Consider the following 14,740-nt stretch of genomic DNA (forward strand, 5'->3'; position numbering starts at 1 on the left):
ATCGTTTTTTATTTCTTTCATTGTACTTTAAGCCCAGGATATTTGATACAACCAAACAGGAGCAAGATCATCTGGGTTTCAGCCCTACCTCTCCTATCAGCAATCTGGGTAAACTTGACCAAGGTTCATCCTTCCTCTGGGCTTTGAATTCTTTTTTTTTTTTTTTTTTTTTGCTTTTTGGGTCACACCCAGCGATGCTCAGGGGTTACTCCTGGCTTTGCACTCAGGAATTACTCCTGGCGGTGCTTGGGGGACCATATGGGATGCCGGGGATCGAACCCGGGTCGGCCGCGTGCAAGGCAAACGCCCTACCCGCTGTGCTATCGCTCCGGCCCCCTGGGCTTTGAATTCTTATGGATAAACCCCGAGGTCTTTCCTTATTAGATTGTATATTCATATATATATTTATCTATAGCACTTTCTATATATAGAACCTGGAATGGTACCAAGCTAATATTGACCATTCAATATATGTGTGTAAATATATGTGTGTATATGTACATATATATGTTATAAATATATGTTTTTGTTTATTTGAGAGGTCAAGCATGTAGTGATCACTCAAGATAGGTATATGTACATGTCTATATGTTTTTATTTGTTTGAATAATCAAGTGTATATTGACCACTCTACATATATATGTATATATATGCGTATATACATATATATTTGTTTTTATTTACTTGGGGGCCACACTCAGTGATGCTCAGAGCTTACTTCTGGCTCTGTACTCAGGAATTACTCCTGGTGTTGCTCCGCGGACCATATGGAATGCTGGGGATCAAACCTGGATCAGCCGTATACAAGGCAAACACCTACCTGCTGTACTATCTCTCCAGCCCCTTAAGATAAAATTTTTGATTCAGTGAAATTATTACAAAATCAAAGTAATTATGGAATCAAATAAAACTTTTATTTTAAACTATTTTATTTTGTGTGTAAGGGATTTGGGGGCCACACCCAATGGAACTCAGGGCTTACTCCTGACACTGTGCTCATTCCTGGAGGAGCTTCAGGGACCAGGTACAGTGCCAGGGTTTGACCCAGGGATAACAGTGTAAAAGGCAAGTGCCTTAACTTATGTTTTTTGGGGAGGGCTTATTCCTGGCTTTGAGCTTCAGGGATCACTCTTGGTGGTGCTCAGGAGACCATACGTGGTGCTGGGGATTAAATCCAGGTTGACTGAGTACAAGGCAAGTACCCTGCTCCTTGTACTGGCTCTTAACTCCTGGATTATTTTGTTGTTCTATCTCAAGTTTGAAAACTTCTGAGCTCCCTAACTGCTTGGATATTCAGTGATTCAAACTCTTCTTTCTTTCTCTATCATCCTCACCCCTCCCTCCTATTGATCTAGTAAAAACATATTTTTATACTTTATAGAGTACATCATCATAAAGGAAAAATATATGTATATGTATATATATATATTTTTCGGACAGCTACCAATAAGCTACCGAGAGTGTCCCACCCGCATGGAAGAGCCTGGCAAGCTTCCCATTGCGTATTCGATATGCCAAATACAGTAACAATACCAGGTCTCATTACCCTGACCCTGAAACGATCCTCCAATCTTTGGGAAAAATAAGTAAGGAGAGGCTGCTAAAATCTCAGGGCTGGGACAAATGGATACATTACTGGCGCCTGCTCGAGTAAATCGATGAACAACGAGATGACATGACAGTGATACAATTATACAGTACATACTATTATAGAAAGTCTTTCTGTCATAAAAATTTTCTCCTTAAAGGCAAATTTTTTTCTGAGCATTCAAAGATATTTAAAAAACATACATGTAAGTATATGGAGGATATTCCTTTGTTTCTCCCCACTCTCTCACATTTTATACCAGTTTCTCATACTGTATGTTGTTCTTCACACTCTTTTTTAACTTAGCAAAATATCTCTGGGATCAATCTACATTTATATACAAATGTTTTTCTTTTACTGACTATATAATATTATTTAGTAGGCAGGTTAACCATAACCAGTCCTTTGTAGATGGATATTTCAATTGTCTCTAGTATTTTTGCATTACAAATAGTACGTGTGAAATAACTTTGAACACTGTCAGGTTTGCTCATATGTAAGTTTATCTGAAAGATAAATTCTCACCAGTAAAATTGTTTGATCTAAGAATGTATGCACTTAAAAATTTTAAAATAGCAGCTTAGGTTTCATAGAAAAACTGAGCAGTAAGAACAAGGAGTCTCCATAAATTTCCTCACACCACCACTCCATGTATATATAGCTTCTGACACCCCTTAAATCAGTTTTACAATCAAGGAACATAAATGAACATATTATCATCACTCAAAGTCCAGAGTTTTCTGCAAAGTTCACTCTTCACATTGAACATTTTATGAGTTGTGCAGAATGTATAGATAACTGTCCACCATCATAGTATGATAAAGAATAATTAACTGGGTTAGAGAGATTATACAGGGCTTAAAGAACTTGCCTGGCTCGTGATTGACTTCAGTTCCATCCTTGGCACCACATATGATCCACTGATTACCACTGGGAGTCACCCCTGGTTGCAGAGACAGGAGTAGCCTTTTAGCACTGCCCCCTTACCAAAAGGGAAATAAAAGAATCATTCACTGCCATCAAAATTATCTATGCTCACCTATTCATCCTCCTTACTTCTTTTAGCTCTGGCAATCACCACTCATTTCAGTTTTCAGTTTTTCCCTTTTTAGAACATCATGTTTCTCTATCATTTTTTTGGCTTGATAAACTGTTCCCTTTTAGTACATGCAGTTCATTGTTTGCACGTACCACAGTTTACTCATGCATTCACCTGTGGAAGGTCTTACTGATTGCTTTCATCTTTTGGCAATAATAAAGATGATATTAACATCTTTCTGTAGGATTTTATAAGTATGTTTTTAACTCTTTTAGACAATTACCAAGAAGCACGATTGTTAGACTGTGTGGTAGGAGGATGTTTCCTTTTGTAAGAAATCACCAAACTGTCTTTTAAAGTGGCTAAGCCATCTTACATCCCCATACCCCATACCAAGGAACAAGAGTTCCTGTTATTCCATTGTCAGCTTTTCGTGATGTCAATGTTCTGGATTCCACTCATTCTAATAGATATGTAGTGGCATCTCATTGTTGCTTAAATTATAATGTTTCATAATGATATACAGTATGCAGTGTCTTTACATATGATTGTTTCTATATATCTTCTTTGGTGAGATATATGCTCAGATATTTTTCCCATTTAAAAGTTTGGTTATTTAGTTTATTACTTAAATTTTTTCATTGAATATCTGTGAGATAGACCATTACAAAGCTATTCAGATTGAGTTTCAGTCATACAATGATCCAAGACCCATCCCACCACCAATGTACATTTCCCACCAATGTCCCCCATTTCCCTCCCACATGGCGGGATGCCCCCACCTCCTGCTCCTGGCCTCCCTCTAAAGCAGGCATCATCATCTTCTTCCTTCCTTCCTTCCTTCCTTCCTTCCTTCCTTCCTTCCTTCCTTCCTTCCTTCCTTCCTTCCTTCCTTCCTTCCTTCCTTCCTTCCTTCCTTCCCCCTCCTCCTCCTCCTCCTCCTCCTCCTCCTCCTCCTCCTCCTCCTCCTCCTCCTCCTCCTCCTCCTCCTCCTCCTCCTCCTCCTCCTCCTTCTTCTTCTTCTTCTTCTTCTTCTTCTTCTTCTTCTTCTTCTTCTTCTTCTTCTTCTTCTTCTTCTTCTTCTTCTTCTTCTTCTTTCTCCTTTCCCTTCTCCTCCTCCTCCCCTTTCTCCTCCTCCTCCTCCCCTTTCTCCTCCTCCTCTTCCTCCTTCTCCTCCTCCTTTACTCCTTATCCTTCTCCTTCTTCTCCTTCTCCAAGAATGTGCAACCACGTGCAAGGCAAGCACCTTGCCCTATTTTCTATCTCTCTGGCCTGATAAAATTCTGATAGATACTATCAAATTGTGCTATTAGAGTCGGTACTGTTTCAGGCCTCCATCAATGACTATATGCTTCCTTTTACAGCATGATGTATGTTCTTTTCCAGTCTAGATAGTAAAACATAGTATTTCCCTGTAGTTTTAATTTATATTTACCTTATTAAAGATAAGCATATCTCTGAATATGTTATTTCCTGTTATAAAACTATATACATTTTTGTTCTTTTTTTCTGTTGATGTTAGTTTTCACAGTTGTATAAATGGTGAGACAAAGGAAGAGCAAATGTGAAAATACCAATTCACAACAGATCTTAATATCCTTTAAATCTCCTCTCCATGTCTCCTTCATTTATATACAATTCTTTGATACTTTGACCTGTTTACAGCTGGTATTGTTTGTGGCTCAAAATCCCGAAATTTCAGTGACTCTATTTGGTTGATTTGGTCATTCTAAATTGATACTAAGTGTGGTTTCAACTTGAGTCACTCTCTTTTTTCCCAGAGTTGCCACACCAGGAAGCCCCATTCTTCTTAGTCAGCCATACCTTAGGTCTAGAATATAATCCTTTTACCGATGCATGACAACTTGAATCATGAAATAACAGATTTTGTAATCCTTATAAATATTTTGAAATTTCATTTAACTCAATGCTACTGCCAATGCTACAACATAGTTACTGTTACCTCATAGTATCTCTGATGTCTGTTGTGTCATGATGATGGGAAATATTGTAACCCAAATAGGAAGTAGATCTACTTACTCACACTTCAGATTTCTTTTATTCAACCATCTATCTATCATTTACCTATTCATTGTTTATCCAAATATCCTGTGACATCTTATTTCAAAAAAGACTAAAGTGTCAATAACAGCATTGTTGAAATGTAGAAGCAATTCAAGTGTTCATGAGTGAATGAATGAACAAAGCACAGTGCATACAAACAATGGAATTATTCTGCTTTCATAAGGAAGGAAGTACTGAAATATGCTAGAACATGGATAGACCTGGAGGACATAATGTTCAGTGAAATAAGACAGTAGCAAAAATGATAAACATTAAATGAAATAAGTGAGATGCACAGAGTAGTCAAAATCACAGAAACAGAAAGTAGAATAGTGGTTGCCATGTACACGGATGGGGTGAAAGGTCAGGGAGTTTTTTAATTGGTAAAGAGTTTCCATTTTACAAGGTAGAAAGAATTCTATAGGTGGATGATTATGAAAGTAGCACAACAACTTGAGTGTATTATTACCCCAGTGTATTAATTACTGCAGATATCAGATAGTTGAAAGTGGACAAGGTGTAATTTTCATGAGTTATGTACTTTTATTACAAATAAACATATCTGTAATAAGATATATATGACTAAATATTAGTCAACAACTTCTAGGTTAAATGGGCTAGATATTGGAGGGAGATCCTCAAACAATAAAGACAAAATTTCTTTCATGGAGGGGGCAGTGGTGAAACTAGGAAAGAAGCAACTAATCAAAGAACAGGCATTTACTTTTTGGTCTGAGAACTATGAAAGTCATAAACTGGAATGGGGTTGGGGCTGGTTTAGTTATAGTTAGGGAGTGAGGTGTTCCTTAACTTGGTTGTTGAATCACTAAACTTTCTCAGAATCTGATAAAAGCCACGCCTATATGTATCTTCAAGAAAACACAAATCTGATCACAATTGTGCATGCAATTTTAGGGATTCCATGGATGTTGAAAACTCACTATTTGGTCATGGTTCTATGGATTAGATTCCTCTGACCACATCTTTGTTTCATTTCTTGCTGTTCTGACCAACCATGCAGGTCACAAACACTTACTGCTCCCTGAAATTTCAGACTGTGAGTTTTCAGTTCAAATTATTCCTCAAGCTGCATTGCCTCAGGAACTCCTTGTTTAAAGAACTCCTTTTCATCCCTGAAGACTCACTACAAATATTCTCTCTGAATGATAATTTCTTTTGCCAATCAATTTACATTTCTTTGTGAGAAAATATTAGGCCTGTTCTACATAAAATTGCTTCATTCAGAGCATTTATCATATTCTACTTCTTGGTGTTTATGACTTTACTTTTTTGTATTGTTTTTGGTGACACCTGGCTATGCTTAGGGCTTACTCCTGGCTCAGCACTCAGGGATCACTCCTGGTGGGACTTGGGAGATCATATGGAACCTGGGCTGGCCATGTGCAAGGCAAGAACTTTACCCATTTATTTTATCTACCTACTATTTCTCTATCCCTGTTTATTTTATGTTTTTGATTTTTTGGACCACACATGGCAGTGCTCAAGGGTTACTCCTGGATTTGCCCTCAGGAATCACTACTGGTAGGCTCAGGGGGCAATATGGGATGCTGGAGATCAAATCCAGTTTGGCTGAGTGCAGGGTAAGTGTCTTACCTGTTCTATTATCTCTTTGGGGCAAATTAATTTTTTTTATTAAATCACCGTAAGATACACAGTTACAGAGTTATTAATGATAAATTTTCAGTCATACAATGTCCCAACACCTGCCCCTTCACCAGTTACATTTCCCACCACCAACGTTCCTAGTATCTCTCCCACCAGCCCTCCTCCCCAACTTCTTGCCTCCTCTATGGCACTCTCTCTCTCTCTCTCTCTCTCTCTCTCTCTCTCTCACACACACACACACACACACACACTCCTTTTAGACATTATGGTTTGCAATACTGGTACTGACATTTTATCATATATATCCCTCTACTTCCTTTCAGCACTTAGTTCTTGTTCATATCATCTCCAAAGTATCATTCTCATAGTGGTCCTTCTCTGTCCTAATGCCCCCCACCCTATGGCAAGCATCCAACCATGGACCAGTCCTCCTATCCGGCCCCTATTTTAATTGATTTGTTCGCCCAGCCAATATTGATTGAGGATCAACTTATATGTCATCCCAGCCCTAGCTCAGTGATAGCCAAGAGACAGTGATACAAAGCCTATAGTTTAAGAGTCATTAAATGCTTATATTTTACAACTAAGGGTGAATAAACATGGGTAGAAAGGAAAAGAATCAAAATTAAGAAAAGCACACTCAAAGAGTTTTTAAGAGGTAGGATGTAGGTTAGAAAGCTTCTAGGAAGAAATAAAAGAATTATGTTATCTAGGTAAAGACCAACGTAGAAAGTGTCATTGCACATGGGACAGTAAGCACATCTTGTTTTTGTTGCTGCTGGTTTTGTGGTGCTGGAGATCAAACCCAGGTCTCATGCATGCAAAGTATAAGCTTTATCACTGAGACATATCCCAAGCCTGCATTTTATATTTAGACTTCCCTTGATGAACTGAAAAGAATCCAAGACAAAGATGGTGCGTTTATTTTTGTTGCTCTTTGTTTTATCCCCTAGAACTTTATCAAGGTGTCATGGACAAAACTGCATATGTTGAGGATGTATAATATGATTATTTGATATATATATCCTAAAATAATTGCCATAATTATGTTAAATGACACATACATCAAGTTCTATAATTAGCATTTTTAATATCATGAAGATATAAGGTACACATACAATATATGAGGACCCTACATGAACACATAGTATATGAAAAAGTGCTCAACATCACTAGTCATTAGGAAAATGCAAGCAAAATTACCATAGTGTGGGATGGATGACTCATCTCACTGGCTTCTACTTGTTTGGGGGTCACCCTGGCCATACCTGGCACTGCTGAGGATCACATATTTCACTGAGGACTAAATCCAAGGTCTAGCACATGCTAGGCAAGGACTCTATCACTTGAGCTACTTCCCTGACCTCTACACTTTATTTATTTATTTTGTTTTTTGGGCCACATTGGTGATGCCCAGGGTTTACTCATAGCTCCACACTCAGGAGTTTCTCCTGGCAGTGCTTGGGAGACCATATGTAATGCTGGAGGTAGAATCCAGATCAAGATAGTAGATGGTAGAATCCAGCATGCAAATCAAATGCCCTATCTGCTGTACTATTACTCTGACCTCTGCACTTTATTTTTTTATTTTTTGCTTTTTGGGTCACACCTGGCGATGCATAGGGGTTACTCCTGGCTCTGCACTCAGGAATTACCCCTGGCGGTGCTCAGGGGACCATATGGGATGCTGGGATTTGAACCCGGGTCGGCCGCGTGCAAGGCAAACGCCCTACCCGCTGTGCTATCTCTCCAGCCCCTGACCTCTGCACTTTAAAAATAAAATGTAGGTGAAATTCATAACAGCATAAAATAATAAACCATTTTATAGTAAACAATTCAGGGACGAGAGAAGTAATATAGTCCTAGGGTGTACGGGGGATAGAACCTGGGTTGGCTGTCTTACATGCAGCCAACCCAAGTTCTATCCCTAGCACCCCATATGTTCCTCTGAGTTTTGCCATGAGTGATCCCTGTGTACAAATCATGAGTAAGTCGTGAGTACCCCCTTCCCAAAAACCCAAAAAGGAAAAAATAAATTACTCAGTGGCACTGAGTGCATTCACAATATAATATAATTGCGATCTCCATCTGGCTCCAAAACATTTTTATTAGCCCCAAAAGAAACCCTATAACCATTTAACTATATTCATGGGTTTAAAGTTTCTGAAAGGCTGGGACTGCATTTGTTTTGTTGACTTTGTATCCCTAGATAAATGTATTTAAAAAATTTATTAGTGAATCACAATGAGGTATAGTTATAAGCTTATGAACTTCCGTGTTTGCATTTCAGTCATACAGTGATTGTTTACCCATTCCTCCACAGTGCCCATTCTTCTCCACCAATGTTCCCGTATCCTTCCCACCACCCCCACCCTATCCCCCACCACCCCACCCTGCCTCTGTGGCAGGCATTCCCTTTTGTTCTTTCTCCTTTTGGGTGCTGTAGTTTGCAATAGAGGATAAATGTATTTTTACAATACATGAATGACTGTCTTTCTCTAGTATTTGTCTTTCAAATGCTCAAGGGTTTTTGAGTCTCTCTCTCTTTCTCTTCCTCTTTCTCCCTCTCTCTCTCTCTGTATATGTGTGTTTTCCTGGAAGCCCAGCCTCATGGCAGGCTGATTGATGTGTGGCAATTGGCTGCATCAGGAGGGCTATGCTTCACAGATGACAGAACTGGTTTGTCTCAGCCAGCTTCCTACAGTAAGTTTCTGATTACCTCCTAGCAAGGAACTGCTTTTCAATCTCATCTCAAAGGAAAAGTTGGCACAGATGGGATGACAGTCACACCAAGGTGTGGCACTCATTAAACCAACTTCTCTGGGACCTGAGTGACAGTTAAACTCTTTCAGTTTATCTGTTTTCATGAAGTGTGGGTTTCCAGAAAACCAGGCATTTGGCAGCAGAGAGAAGTATCTGTAAGGCTGCTGATTATTTTTTTAAATTTTATTGAATCACCGTGAGATAGTTACAAGCTTTCATGTTTGGGTTACAATCTCACAATGATCAAACACCCATTCCTCCACCAGTGCACATTCTCCACCACCAATATCCCGGGTATACCCCCCCTTTCCCACCCTCCCCCTGCCTCTATGGCAGACAATATTCCCCATACTCTCTCTCTACTTTTGGGCATTATAGCTTGCAACACAGACACTGAGAGGTCATCATGTTTGGTCCATTATCTACTTTCGGCATGCATCTCCCATCCCAACTGGTTCCTCCAGCCATCATTTTCTTAGTGATCCCTTCTCTATTCCATCTCCCTTCACCCCTCTGCTCATGAAGCAAGGACTGCTGATGTTTTTTTAGACATAATGGTGATAGAATTTTATCTTCAATACTAATAGTGCTTCTTACTATTGTCATGTACAAATATAACTGAGATGTATGTTTTTTTAAAGTTATTTCTTTTATTGAATCACCATGTGGAAAGTTACAAAGTTCTCAGGTTTATGTCTCAGTTATACAATACTCAAACACCCATCCCTTCACCAGTGCCCATATTCCACCACCGAAAACCCCAGTATACCTCCCATCCCCCGCCCCACCGCCTGTGTAACTGATAAATTTCACTTCATTTTCTCTTTACTTGATTACATTCCATATTTCAACACAAAACTCACTATTGTTGGAGTTTCCCCCCAAAAAAAGACAGCCCTACTGCCAAGGAAGTGTTTGATAATTAGTTTTCCATTGCTGAGAATGAAGAGATATGAAGTCCCGCTGTTCCAAGTACATAACTTTTTTTTCTTCTTCCTGCGCCATCAAGTTTGTGCCTGCTTAATAGTCCTCATAATATGGCGGACGCCATGCTGCTTCTCCATGAAAAGGGAAATAAAACCAAGAAAGAAGAATATTTCCCCTCCTTGGCTGGCGTGGGGCTATGGCTTAGTTCACAGTCTAGAGACATGGCTGCAAGCAGTTTCTGGGACCCAAAGTAGTCTAGTTGGCCTCCGGATCCTGATCGATCAGCAGCAAAGCGCACACTTTGTGCGGCCACCCGGATTGAATCTCAGCAGAGCGCGCACAGGTATCAGCCCTGGCCCGAGACTGCCCAAGCGTCCCGCTGTTCCAAGTTCATGATTTTTTTCTTTCTTTTTCTTTTTTCTCCTTCCCATGCCACCAAGTTTTTACATGCTTAATAGACCTCATAATATGGGGGACTCCACGTGGCTTCTCCCCAAAAAGGGAAAAAAACCGAGAAAGAAGGATATTTCCTCTCCTCGGCTGTCGTGGGGCTATGGCTTAGTTCACAGTCTAGAGACATGGCTGCTACTTTGATTACCTTCAATGTTTCAACAAAAATCTCACTATTATTGTTTGGAGTTTCCCCCCAAAGTCAGACCTGCTTAAAATGAACCGTTTCACATTGCTGACAATTAAGAGATATTAGGTCTTGGATTTCTGTATAAAGTCCAGGGAAAATTCTACCAGAAATTGCATCCCTGCAAGCTTTTACTTCCCTTTTGTGGTGCTCATAATATGGAAAAGCCTGGAGAGAGAAACCCTACCCCCCTGGCGCCACATGGGGAAGTGGCTCAGTTCACAGTCTAGAGGCATTTCTGCGAGCTGCTTGTATCCAAAGTAGTTCAGTTGGCCTCCGGGATCATGCTCGTGCAGCAGTGGAAAGGCCACACACGTGTGGCCGCTGCACTTAAATCTCGGCGGAGGGCAGAGCCGGTACCCCCACCCCCCGGGATCTCCCGCGTGTCTGTCCCGCAGCAGCCGGCTGGTACCTCCATTTTGTGCTCAAAAAGCAGTGGTCACCATGCTGTGCCCGGAAAGAAAGGGTTGAGAGAGAGAAACCCTTTCCCTCCTGGTGTTGCATGGGGCAGTGGCTCAGTTCACAGTCTAAAGGCATTTCTGTGAGCTGCTGGTGTCCAAAGCAGTTCAGTTGGTCTCCGGGATCATGCTCGTGCAGCAGCGAAAAGGCCAAGGACTGTTGATTTCTATACATATCACTTTGTCACTGTCATCCCATTGCTCATCAATTTGCTCGAGAAGGCACCAGTAACGTCCCCATTGTGAGACTTGTTGTTACTGTTTTTTGTTTTTGCATATCGAATATGCCATGGGTAGCTTGCCAGGCTCTGCCGTGCAGGCAAGACATTCTTGGTAGCTTGCCAGTCTCTCCAAGAGGGGTGGAAGAATTGAATCCAGGTCGGCCACGGGCAAGGCAAATGCCCTACTCGCTGTGCTATCTTTCCAACCCTTCTATATATAATATATTATAATTAATAACTCATTAAAATGCTTCATAACCATAGGTAGCAAGTGCCCAAGTGGCAAGCAGTGGAACAGGGGGTGGAGATGAGTTGCCGTTGAGGGGAGGAATGGGGGTTGGGGAGTGGGCTCTTGGAACGAGGGCTAGGATTTCACCTTTTGTTGTCCTCTTCTTGCTATCTGTGCCAGTGATTAAAACAACTATTGGTATTGGATCTAACATCTTGGTATCTTGCCCTAACTACTTGGGTAAGTTACTTAACCCTTTTGGATTTCAGCGCTATTATAAAATAGAGACAGCAATACTCTGAAGATTAAAAGTTTTTTTTTTTGTTTTTTTGCTTTTTGGGTCACACTTGGCGATGCACAGGGGTTACTCCTGGCTTTGCACTCAGGAATTACTCCTGGCAGTGCTCAGGGGACCATATGGGATGCTGGGAATTGAACCTGGGTTGGCCGCATGCAAGGCAAATGCCCTACCCGCTGTGCTATCACTCCAGCCCTGAAGATTAAAGTTCCATCACTCGTCCTAACACATAGTATACATCTTATTTTCTTTAAGAAGTTGGGTCTTAACTTGGGGTACCATGTTTTCAAATTTAGTTAAGGTGATGACGATGAGGAAGAGACAGTTTTTATTTGACACATTGATTATGCATTTGGCAGTGCAAGCAAATATTTTTGAAACGTTCTCTCATTTACCTTAAATATTACTATTCTCATTTTTAAAAGTGAGGATGCCAAGGATTCCCAAAGCTTGAAAAGTTTTTCTATAGTTACCTAGCTAATAAAAGTATGAATTAGAATTCTAACTGGCTATGTTCTGCCCACTGTGTTAGAACCACCAAACTCTTAGGAAGAGGATGTCCTGCAAGATGTTTTATGTGAAATGATTATGTTTCCGCCCTCCTCCTTCACTTGTTATGCTTTTAGAAATGGTGGTAATTAATGGAAAACATAAGCCTTGGAGCCAGCAGACATGGTGGGGAAGGAGACTTTGGACAAAGTGCAATTGACATGATTCTGGCATGCAATTTTTCTGGGTTTCTTGTTCCCAGTTTATCAGGGAGAGAGACATTTAGGATGCTTCAAGACTCTAGTTAGAATCATAGATTGATATCAAGATCACACTTGTTTTTATTTATTTATTTATTTTGCTTTTTGGGTCACACCCAGCAATGCACAGGGGTTACTCCTGGCTTTGCACTCAGGAATTATTCCTGGCGGTGCTCAGGAGACCATATGGGATGCTGGGAATCGAATCCGGGTCAACTGTGTGCAAGGCAAATGCCATACCTGCTGGGCTATTGCTCCAGCCCCAAGATTGGACTTATTTTTAAAATTAATTTTTTATTAAGGCACCATGATTGATTAATCATAGCTGAGTTTCAGGCATATAATGTTTCAACATAAATTCCACCACCAGAGGCAACTTCCCTCCACCAGTGTCCCGAGATGTCCTCCACACCCCCATATCCTCACATGCCCATCCTGTCTCCCTGACAGAACACTAAGGTTTGGTTGTTGTAGTTTCATGCTTTCATTGTTGTTGTGTTTTGTGGTTTAGATATATAGAGTACCACAGCTCTACACTGCCAACATTCCTGAAGCCTATACCCTGTTACCTTCTGTCTGCCTCTTCTTACTTCCCTACTTCAATTTCTTTCCTCCCTGTTTTCCTTAATTTTATACTTTAGGGTTAGGGGCAAGCGAGATGTTCCCCCTTTGATACCTTACATTCCCTTGTACTATTATTGCATATCACTGTCACTGTCACTGTCATCCTGTTGCTCATCGATTTACTCAAGCGGGCACCAGTAACGTCTCCATTGTGAGACTAGTTGTTACTGTTTTTGGCATATCGAATACTCCATGGGGAGCTTGCCAGGCTCTGATGTGAGGGCGAGATTCTCTTGGTAGCTTGCCAGGCTCTCTGAGAGGGACGGAGGAATCAAACCCGGGTCGGCCGTGTGCAAGGCAAACACCCTACCTGCTGTGCTATCGCTCCAGCCCATTATTGTATATATCACAGATAAATGAGATAATCCAGAGGATGTTGTCTGGCCTTCTTCTGGCTTCACTTAACATGATATCCTACAGTTCCATCCAAGTTGCAGCAAATTGCATAATATTAACATTCCTTACAGCTGTATATAGTATTCCCATTCATCTGTTGTTGGACACATAGTTACTCTTGATGAGTCCTGAGGTATCTTTGCAGTGTCATACTATAGTTCTTCCTGAAGCCTATCTGGCATTAGGGGGTCTAAAAGAAAGATTCTACAAGCTGTCACTTAAGCAACTATGTTATGGATTCAGTTCAAAGCAGATATGCATGGTGAGTTCTTGAAAAGCCTCTATTAAGTTGGATGCTCATTATAGAGGCAACTCAGAGAACATAAGAGATCCTCTTAAGAGTCACCCTAGGGGGCTGGAGCAATAGGACAGTGGGTAGGGCGGCTGACCGGGTTTGATCCCCAGAATCCCATATGGTCCCCTGAGCACCGCCAGGGGTAATTCCTGAGTGCAGAGCCAGGAGTAACCCCTGTGCATAGCCAGGTGTGACCCAAAAAGCAAAAAAAAAAAAAAACCTCACCCTAGGGGCTGGAGCAATAGTTCAAAGGGTAGGGCATTTGTCTTGCATGCAGTCAACCTGAGTTCAATCCCTGACATCCCATATGGTCCCCCAAACACTGCCAGGACTAATTCCTGAGTGCAGAGCCAGGAGTAACCCCTGTGCATAGCCAGGTGTGACCCAAAAAGCAAAAAAAAAAAAAACACCTCACCCTAGGGGCTGGAGCAATAGTTCAAAGGGTAGGGCATTTGTCTTGCATGCAGTCAACCTGAGTTCAATCCCTGACATCCCATATGGTCCCCCAAACACTGCCAGGAGTAATTCCTGAGTGCAGAGCCAGGAGAAACCCCTGAGCATCTCTGGGTATAACCTAAAAAGCAAAAAGAAAAGAGTCACCCAGTGTGGCAGACATCTAGCTAGGGCTCAGTGCTTAGATGGAATGCACCAAGGATTGATTTCAGTCTATTTCAGCTTTGAAGGGACTGCGAGGAACACTTTTCATCTTTCTTAGCCTTTCAACCTTCTCCTTACTCCAACATGCTCAGATACCAGTTTAAGGTAAATTCACTGGTTTTGCATGCTTTTTTTTGGGGGGGCATACCCTGTGATGATCAGGGGTTAT

Source organism: Sorex araneus, chromosome 9 (assembly GCF_027595985.1).
Source record: "Sorex araneus isolate mSorAra2 chromosome 9, mSorAra2.pri, whole genome shotgun sequence".
Classification (NCBI taxonomy): domain Eukaryota; kingdom Metazoa; phylum Chordata; class Mammalia; order Eulipotyphla; family Soricidae; genus Sorex; species Sorex araneus.